Raw genomic sequence first — 8,862 nt, 5'->3', positions numbered from 1 at the left:
AAACTAGATTAAAGCATGAGGACACCCAGATGCATAATTTTCTCCTTTTACCTTCACTTCCTGTAGTTTAGGGTATGTTAAGAAGAGTAGAAATACTCATTATGTGTTACTTACCATGTCTGCCACATTTCCTTCTGAGGAAAGGTATAAAAGGTCAGAATAGCCTGGCCCCCTCCTCACCAAACTCCATCAGCCACCGAACTCCCTTGGACACCGAATTCCCTCAGACACCGACCTCCCTCAATCACCAAACTCCCTCAGTTACCAAACTTCCTCAGTCACCAAACTCCATCAGCCACCGAACTCCCTCGGCCAATGAACTCCCTCGGACACTGAATTCCCTCGGCCAACGAACTCCCTCAGACACCGAACTCCCTCGGACACCGAACTCCGTCAGGCACCGAACTCCCTCAGTCACCGAACGTCCTCGGACACCGAACTCCCTCGGACACCGAACTCCCTCGGACACCAAACTCCCTCGGTCACCGAACTCCCTCGGACACCGAACTCCCTCGGCCAACGAACACTCTCGGCCACAGGACTCCCTCGGACACCGAACTCCCTCGGCCACCGAATTCCCTCGGCCACCGAACTCCCTTGGCCACCGAACTCCCTTGGTCACCGAATTCCCTCGGCCACCGAACTCCCTCGGACACCGAACTCCCTCGGTCACCAAACTCAAACTTAAACACTCGACCGCCGTTCAAAGGAGCACTCCAATGCAGACAACTAGTTGCCGCTGCACGCAGCGCCTGTATCAGCCCTGTTTTAAAACTAAAACTCTTCCAATCCAAAGTACAACTAATAGGTTTTTTTTCTAATTAAGGGGCAATGTAGTCTGGCCAATCCACCTCCCTGCACAGCTTTTTGGGTTGTTTGGGTGACACCCACACAGACACGGGGAGATTGTGCAAACTCCACACGGACAGTGACCTGGGGACGGGATCAAACCCGGGTCCTTCGCGCCGTGAGGCATAAGAACAACTTATAGTTAATTGCTAAATTGATTTCAGATAGAAATTAACCCTTAATTGAACCCTTAAATTCCCTCGGTCACCAAACTCCAAATGTCGCAGTGTACTGCAGTCCAACGGTGCACTCCAGACTGGAAAATAATGAATGTCACTCCATCATTCCAAAAGGGAGAGAAACAGAAAGCAGGAAACTTCAGACCAGTTAACCCAACACCTGCCACTAGGAAAATGTTAAGAATCCATTCTTACAGATGTTGGGCTGGATTCTCCAGTCCCCCAGCCACACGTTTCTCAGCGTTGTGCCATTCACTGGCAGCAGGAGTCTCTGTTCCCGCTGCTTGTCAATGGAATTTCCCATTGTTGCCACCCCATGCCACCGGTAATCCCACACACAGGGGTGCGTGCCAATGAGAACATAGAATCCCAATGGCGGAGAATTAAGGCCTTTATAGCAGGGCACTTGGAAAAATTCAAGGCCATCAGGTAGAGTCAACATGGTTTTGTGAAAGGGAAATTATATTAACCAATTGGGGTTCTTTGAAGGAGTCCTATATACCATGGATAAAGGGAATCCGGTAGATGTACTGTGCTTAGATTTCCAGAAGGCATTTGATAAGGTGCCACATCAAAGGTTAAGTGAGGTTAAAATATTGATATGGATTTAAAATTGGCTAGTTAAAAGGAAAGAGAGAAAGGGCATAAATGTCAATATCAGCTGTATTTGAATCTGTGTTTGTGTCAGTCTGTGTGTCATTGTGTGTGTGTATCCAGTCTGTGTGTATGTGTGTCATGTGTGTGTCATTCTGCATGTGTGGTATGTGTGTCTCATTCTGTGTGTGTGTGTGTCCAGTCTGTGTGTGTGTGTCCAGTCTGTGAGTCCAGTGTATGCGTGTGTGTTCAGACTGCGTGCCATTCTGTGTGTTCAGACTGTCATTTTTTGTGTGTATTCAGACTGTCATTCTTTGTGTGTGTTCAGACTGTGTCATTCTTTGTGTGTGTGTGTGTGTTCAGACTGTGTGTATGTGTCCAGTCTATGTGTGTGTCATTCTGTGTTTGTGTGTATTAGTTTGTATGTCTCTTTGTGTGTGTGAGACTTACAGAGAGAGAGAGAGAGACAGACAGAGCGATTCATACATTCTCTCACACACACACACACTCACAGGCACACACTCACAGGCACACATACATTCTCATGCATACACACATTCTCTTGCACACACATGAAAGAATGAAAATCGCTTATTGTCACAAGTTACTGTGAAAAGCTCCTAATCGCCTCTACACACAGACATTATCTCACACAGACACACACACACTCTCACATTCTCTTGCATACATACTCACACACACACTCGTAAACACACTCACACATTCTCACTCACAAACACTCTTACACTCACTCTCACACACCAGCACACAAACACACTCTCATAGACACACACACACTCTCACACTCACTCTCTTCACACACACACACCACACACACATACTCTCACACACACAGACACATGCAGATTCTCCCTCACACACTCTCTAACAACCACACACACACACACACACAATCTCATACAGACTCTCACGCACTCACAATCACTCTCAGTACTGGTCTCCAGAAACGGAACAACATTCGTGGGGGTCTCCCAGGTGATCGGAGGCCCCCCAGTATGTATCTTTTGGGCACTGCCAGCCTGGCACCTTGACAGAGTGCGTTGGGGCTTGGAGGGGATCGCTTCTGAGGCTCCAGAGATCACTACATTGAGTTCTGGCGAGCAGAGCTCCTCAGTGCACTAAAAAGGCCGATATGCAGCCTTGGCCGCACGTTTCCCGCTGAGGCCCTGTATCTAACGTGAGTTTTACAGCTTTGTGTTTCTCGGCGCTATGGAGCTTTGCTCCCGTCCATACTCGCATACACAAACACATTCTCACACCCACTCACACATACTCACACACACACTCACATTCTCTTCACACACACTACACACACAGATTCTCTCTCACATTCACACTCACACAGATTCTCTCTCATCCACTCTCACAGACTCATACACACACTCACAAACACTCTCTCACAAACACACACTTATACAAACTCACACACTCTCATGCACACAGTCCACACACATGCACATATTCTCTCACACACATAGTCTACATACACTCACACACACACACACATTTACACAACACACACACATTTACACAACACACACAATCATGCGCACTCTCAAAGATTCACACACTGTGGTGAATTATACTGCATTGTAATTCACACTGTATTGTATTGTATTGTATTATGTCCTTGTGGGCTCTGTATACGAGCCGTTGCGCGGCTCTACCCATAGGGGGAGATGAGGAGTTTGTACTGGGCTTCACCCTTGGCTCTGCCCATGGCTCCTCCCACTAACTGGAAGTATAAAGTGCTGCAGCCGTAAGCCTGCTCTCAGTTCCTCTGGTCGCAGGCTGGCTCAGTTGTAAGACTATTAAAACCACAGTTCACTTCCAATCGTGTGTCTAGTGAATTGATGGTCACATCACACACATTCTCACACATCCTCACTCTCACAAGCACACACTCACGCAGACACTACTCTCACACATGCACACACGTATACTCTAATGCAGACTCTCACACACTGAGACTCGCACACACACACACACACACACACATATAGTCTACACACTCTCACACACTCACAGACACAATCCACACATACCGTACATACACTCACACAGATTCTCTCATTCACTCGCACACACACACAGATTCTCATTTTGAAAAGGTGCGCTGATCTTCAAGTGAGCTTGTGGCTCCCCCCAACCATGGGCAATGTAACCCCACATACGAATGGGCATTACGTCACACCCCTCAAGTGAGGACACCCTGATATGGGGTCCCTGGGGACCCCCTCTTCAGGCATCCCACACCCCCTTATAGGCCCCACACTTCCAGGACCTCCACCCGTTACCCCTCCCAGAGGCCCCTACTTACCTACCCTGCACACTCCCTCCCTTCAAACTTCTCCTCTACCCTCATTTGGACATTCTGAATTCACCCTCTGTGTACCCAAATAGTTGCTGGATTGTGGCGACTGGGGGCTTTTCACAGTAACTTCATTGCAGTGTTAATGTAAGCCTACTTGTGACAATAATAACGATTATTATTATTTCATGCCATCGCTCCCCTCAGGCCCTGACATTTGGCAGTGCCACTTTGGTTGGGTGACAGTGCCAAGGTACCCACTTTCCAGGGGTAGGACCAGGGGACCAGCTTGCACTAACCCTGGCTACCCAGGGGCCTTCAATGGCCTGGGAGGACCCCCCCCACTTCCCTCAGTTGCCGTTTAGCCTGGTCCACGTATGTGAGAGTGTTTTTGTGTACACAGGAAAAATTCAGAATGTCCAAATTGCCCAACATCACGTCTTTCGGGATTAGTAGTGAACGATGTACAGCTGAGGACTCCCTGGGTGGGCTGGTAGATCCTGGGAGGCCGTAGGTACCGGATAAGCTCACCTAAGTAGGTTTAAACCCTATTTAGGCACGTGCCGTTTGGTTACGCCCATTTTGAGTGGGGCTCTGATTGTGACGTCTCACAAGATCTGACCAGATCTTGCAAAGCATGAAGGCTGCCGGGAAGCCCACTGGAGGCCTCTCTCAGCACACACAAACTTGCACACATACAGTCTCACACTCACAAATGAACACACACACTCATGCACACACACACGCACATACGCAGATGCTCTCATACCGGTGATGTGACCATTAATTCACTCGAGACACGATAGGAAGTAAACTGGCTTTAATAGACTTACAACTGAGCCTGCCTGCGACCAGAAGAACTGAGGGCAGACCCACAAGGCTGCAGCACTTTATACTTCTGGTAGTGGGAGGGGCCATTGGCAGAGCCAAGGGTGGAGCCCTGTACAAGCTCCTCATCTCCCCCTGTGGGCAGAGCCGCGCAACGGCTCACAGACAGAGCCCACAAGGACACAATACTAAACATTGTGAATTACACGATGTACATTCACCACAACCGGCACATGCACAGACAAATTCTGTCTCTCATGCAAACATTCACTCACGCCCAGCCTGACTGACACAACACACACACACTCTCACAGATTCTCTCTCACACTCGGACATACTCTCGCACACACACACAATCTCGCGCACTCACACACACACTCACATTTGTTCGCACAAACTCACACACATTTTCACATACACACAGACATATTCACTCTATTTTTTTAAAATGTATGTTATCACAAACATGTATCAAAACAGGTTACAGCAGATGAACACTCCGGGAAACATACTTCCCAACAATCAACTATATAGTCTGTACAATTTTTTTCCCCTTCCCCCCCCCCCCCCCTCACTGCGACGAACAGCTCTCAAACATCTCCTACCTTTTCTCAAACCCATCTGCAGAGCCCCTTAACTCATACTTTATCTTCTCCAACCGCAGGAAGTCATCCAGGTCACCCAACCAAGCTGCTACTCCCGGTGGCAATGCCGGCCGCCACTCCAGTAAAATTCGCCGCCATGCAATCTGAGAGGCGGAGGCCGCAACATTGGCCTTCCTCCTCTCCATGAATTCCAGCTTCTCTGAAATCCCAAATATCTCCAACAAATGGTCCGGGTCCACTCCCTCCTCCACTATCCTGTCTAAGACTGCGAACACTCTTGCCCAGAATCTTCCCAATTTTTCGCAACCCCAAAACATGTGCGCTGATTCGCTGGCCCCCATCCACACCTCTCACTCATCTGTTACCCCTAAAAGAACCCACTTATTCTCGCCTGAGTCATGTGCACCCTGAGCACTACCTTAAACTGTATCAGGCTCATCCTTGCACAAGAAAAGGTCCCATTTACTTTACACAGTGCCTCACTCCATACTCCGCAATTAATCTCCCCTTCCAACTCTGCTTCTCATTTCTCCTTGATCTTCATCACCCGCTCACCTCCCTGCTCCCCCAGCCACATATATATCCCCAATTCTTCCTTCCCGTTCCACATCCGGGAGCAGCAGTCGCTCCAGCAGGGTGTATCCTGGAAACCTAGGGAACCCCTTCCAGACCTTTCGCGCAAAGTCCCTAACCTGCAGATACCTGAACTCACTCCCCCTCGACAGCTCTACCCTCTCCCTTAGCTCCTCCAGACTAGTGAACCCTTCCTCCAAATACAGATCCCTCACCTTGACCAGCCCCACTTCCCTCCTCCTCCTGTATTCACTATCCATCCCCCCCCCAGGCTCAAACCCATGATTCTCGCACAGACATCCCTTCCACCCTAAAATGCCTGCTCAACTGATTCCATATGTTCACTGTGGACTGCATCACCCGGCTCCCTGAATACCTACTCGGAGACATTGGCAATGTTGCCGTCACCATAGCCCTGAAACTAGACCCCTTACAAGATTCTTCCTCCATCCTAACCCACTCTACCCCTTCTCCTTCCCACCACCTTGTCCAAATTCACTGCCCAATAATAATGGAGCAGGGAGTGTGTCAGTCAGGCTGTGTGTGTCAGTCAAGCTGTGTGCGAGAGTGTGTGCGTTAGAGTATATGCCCAATGCCAACCCCACTGCTGCCTCGCCTCTGTAGCAGGGTCCTCCTGACCCTCGGCACCTTCCCCGCCCATACAAAGTCTGAAATGATCATGTCCAATTTCAGAAAAAAGGCCTTTGGTATAGAGACACACTCTCTCACAAACACATAAAGACACACTCCCTCACACACACACAGTTACACTCACATACACATAGACACATACACATGCACACACTCTCTCACGCACTCACTCACACACACAGCCTGACTGATACGCACTCACTCAAACACATGCACACATTCTCTCACCACACACTCACACACACAGCCTGACTGATACGCACTCCCTCACACACATGCATATACTCTCTCACGCTCACACTCACACACAGCCTGACTGGCACACTCCCTCACACACATACATATACTCTCACACTCACACACACAGCCTGACTGATACGCACTCACTCAAACACATGCACACACTCTCACACTTGCACTCACACACACAGCCTGACTGGCACACTCCCTCACACACATGCATATACTCTCACACACACACACAGCCTGACTGACACATTTTCTCACACGCGCACACTCTCTCACACACACACACACACGTACTCACTCACAAACAGCCTGACTCTCACACACGTACTCACACACAGCCGAATTGACACACTCCCTCAAGCACACGCCCACAATCCCTCACACACATACACACACAGACTGACTGACACATTTTCTCACACACAGACAGACTCACATGCACACACACACTCTTCCACACACTCACTCACACACGCACAGACTCTCACACACAGCCTGACTGACACACACTCACTCATATGCAGCCTGACTGACACACTCCCTCGCACACACTCTTTCACGCGTACACTCTCACACACAGCATGACTGACACATTTTCTCACACGCGCACACTCTCTCACACATACTCACTCACAAACAGCCTGACTGACACACACTAACACACAGCCTGATTGACACACTCCCTCAAGCACACGCCCACACTCCCTCACATACATACTCACACACACAGACTGACTGACACACTCCCTCAAGCACACGCCCACACTCCCTCACACACATACTCACACACAGACTGACTGACACATTTTCTCACACACAGACAGACTCACATGCACACACACTCTCCCACACACTCACTCACACACGCACACACTCTCACACACAGCCTGACTGACACACACTCACATGCAGCCTGACTGACACACTCCCTCGCACACACAAACACACACTCTTTCATGCGTACACTCTCACACACAGCATGACTGACACATTTTCTCACACACTGACACACACACACTCACATGCACACAATCTCACACACACACATATTGACTGACACACTCCCTCACACACGCACACACACACCCACACTCTCTCGCACTCACACTGACTCACACACAGCTTGACTGACACACTCCTTTACGCGCGCACACTCTCTCACACACACACTCTCACACACAGCCTGACTGACACACACTCACTCACACAAGCCTGAGTAACGCACCCCCTCACACACACAGACACTCTCTCATGCACACACTCACACACAGCCTGACTGATACATTTTCTCTCTCACACAAATTCACTCACACACATCCTGATTAATACACTCACTCACACATACGCACACACCCCCTCACATGCACACTTACTCACACACAGCCTGACTGACACACACTCATTCATACACAGCCTGACTGACACACTCGCTCACACACGCTCACTCTCTCAAGCACACACACTCACACAGCCTGACATACTTCTTTACACAAACACACTCTCTCACGCACACACTCATACACACAGCCTGACTGACACATTTTCTCACACGCCAACACTCTCTCACACACATACTCACTCACAAACAGCCTGACTGACACACACTTACTCACACACAGCCTGACTGACACACTCCCTCAAGCACACGCCCACACTCCCTCACACACATACTCACACGCACAGACTGACTGACACATTTTCTCACACACAGACAGACTCACATGCAGACACACACTCTCCCACACACACGCACACACTCTCACACACAGCCTGACTGACACACACTCACTCACATGCAGCCTGACTAACACACTCCCTCGCACACACAAACACACACTCTTTCATGCGTACACTCTCACACACAGCATGACTGACACATTTTCTCACACACAGACACACTCACACGCACACACTCTCACACACACACTCTCTCACACACACACTCACTCACAAACAGCCTGACTGACACACACTTACACACAGCCTGATTGACACACTCCCT

Source organism: Scyliorhinus canicula, chromosome 16, assembly GCF_902713615.1.
Source record: "Scyliorhinus canicula chromosome 16, sScyCan1.1, whole genome shotgun sequence".
Classification (NCBI taxonomy): Eukaryota; Metazoa; Chordata; class Chondrichthyes; order Carcharhiniformes; family Scyliorhinidae; genus Scyliorhinus; species Scyliorhinus canicula.
Note: the sequence above shows the minus strand (reverse complement) of the source record.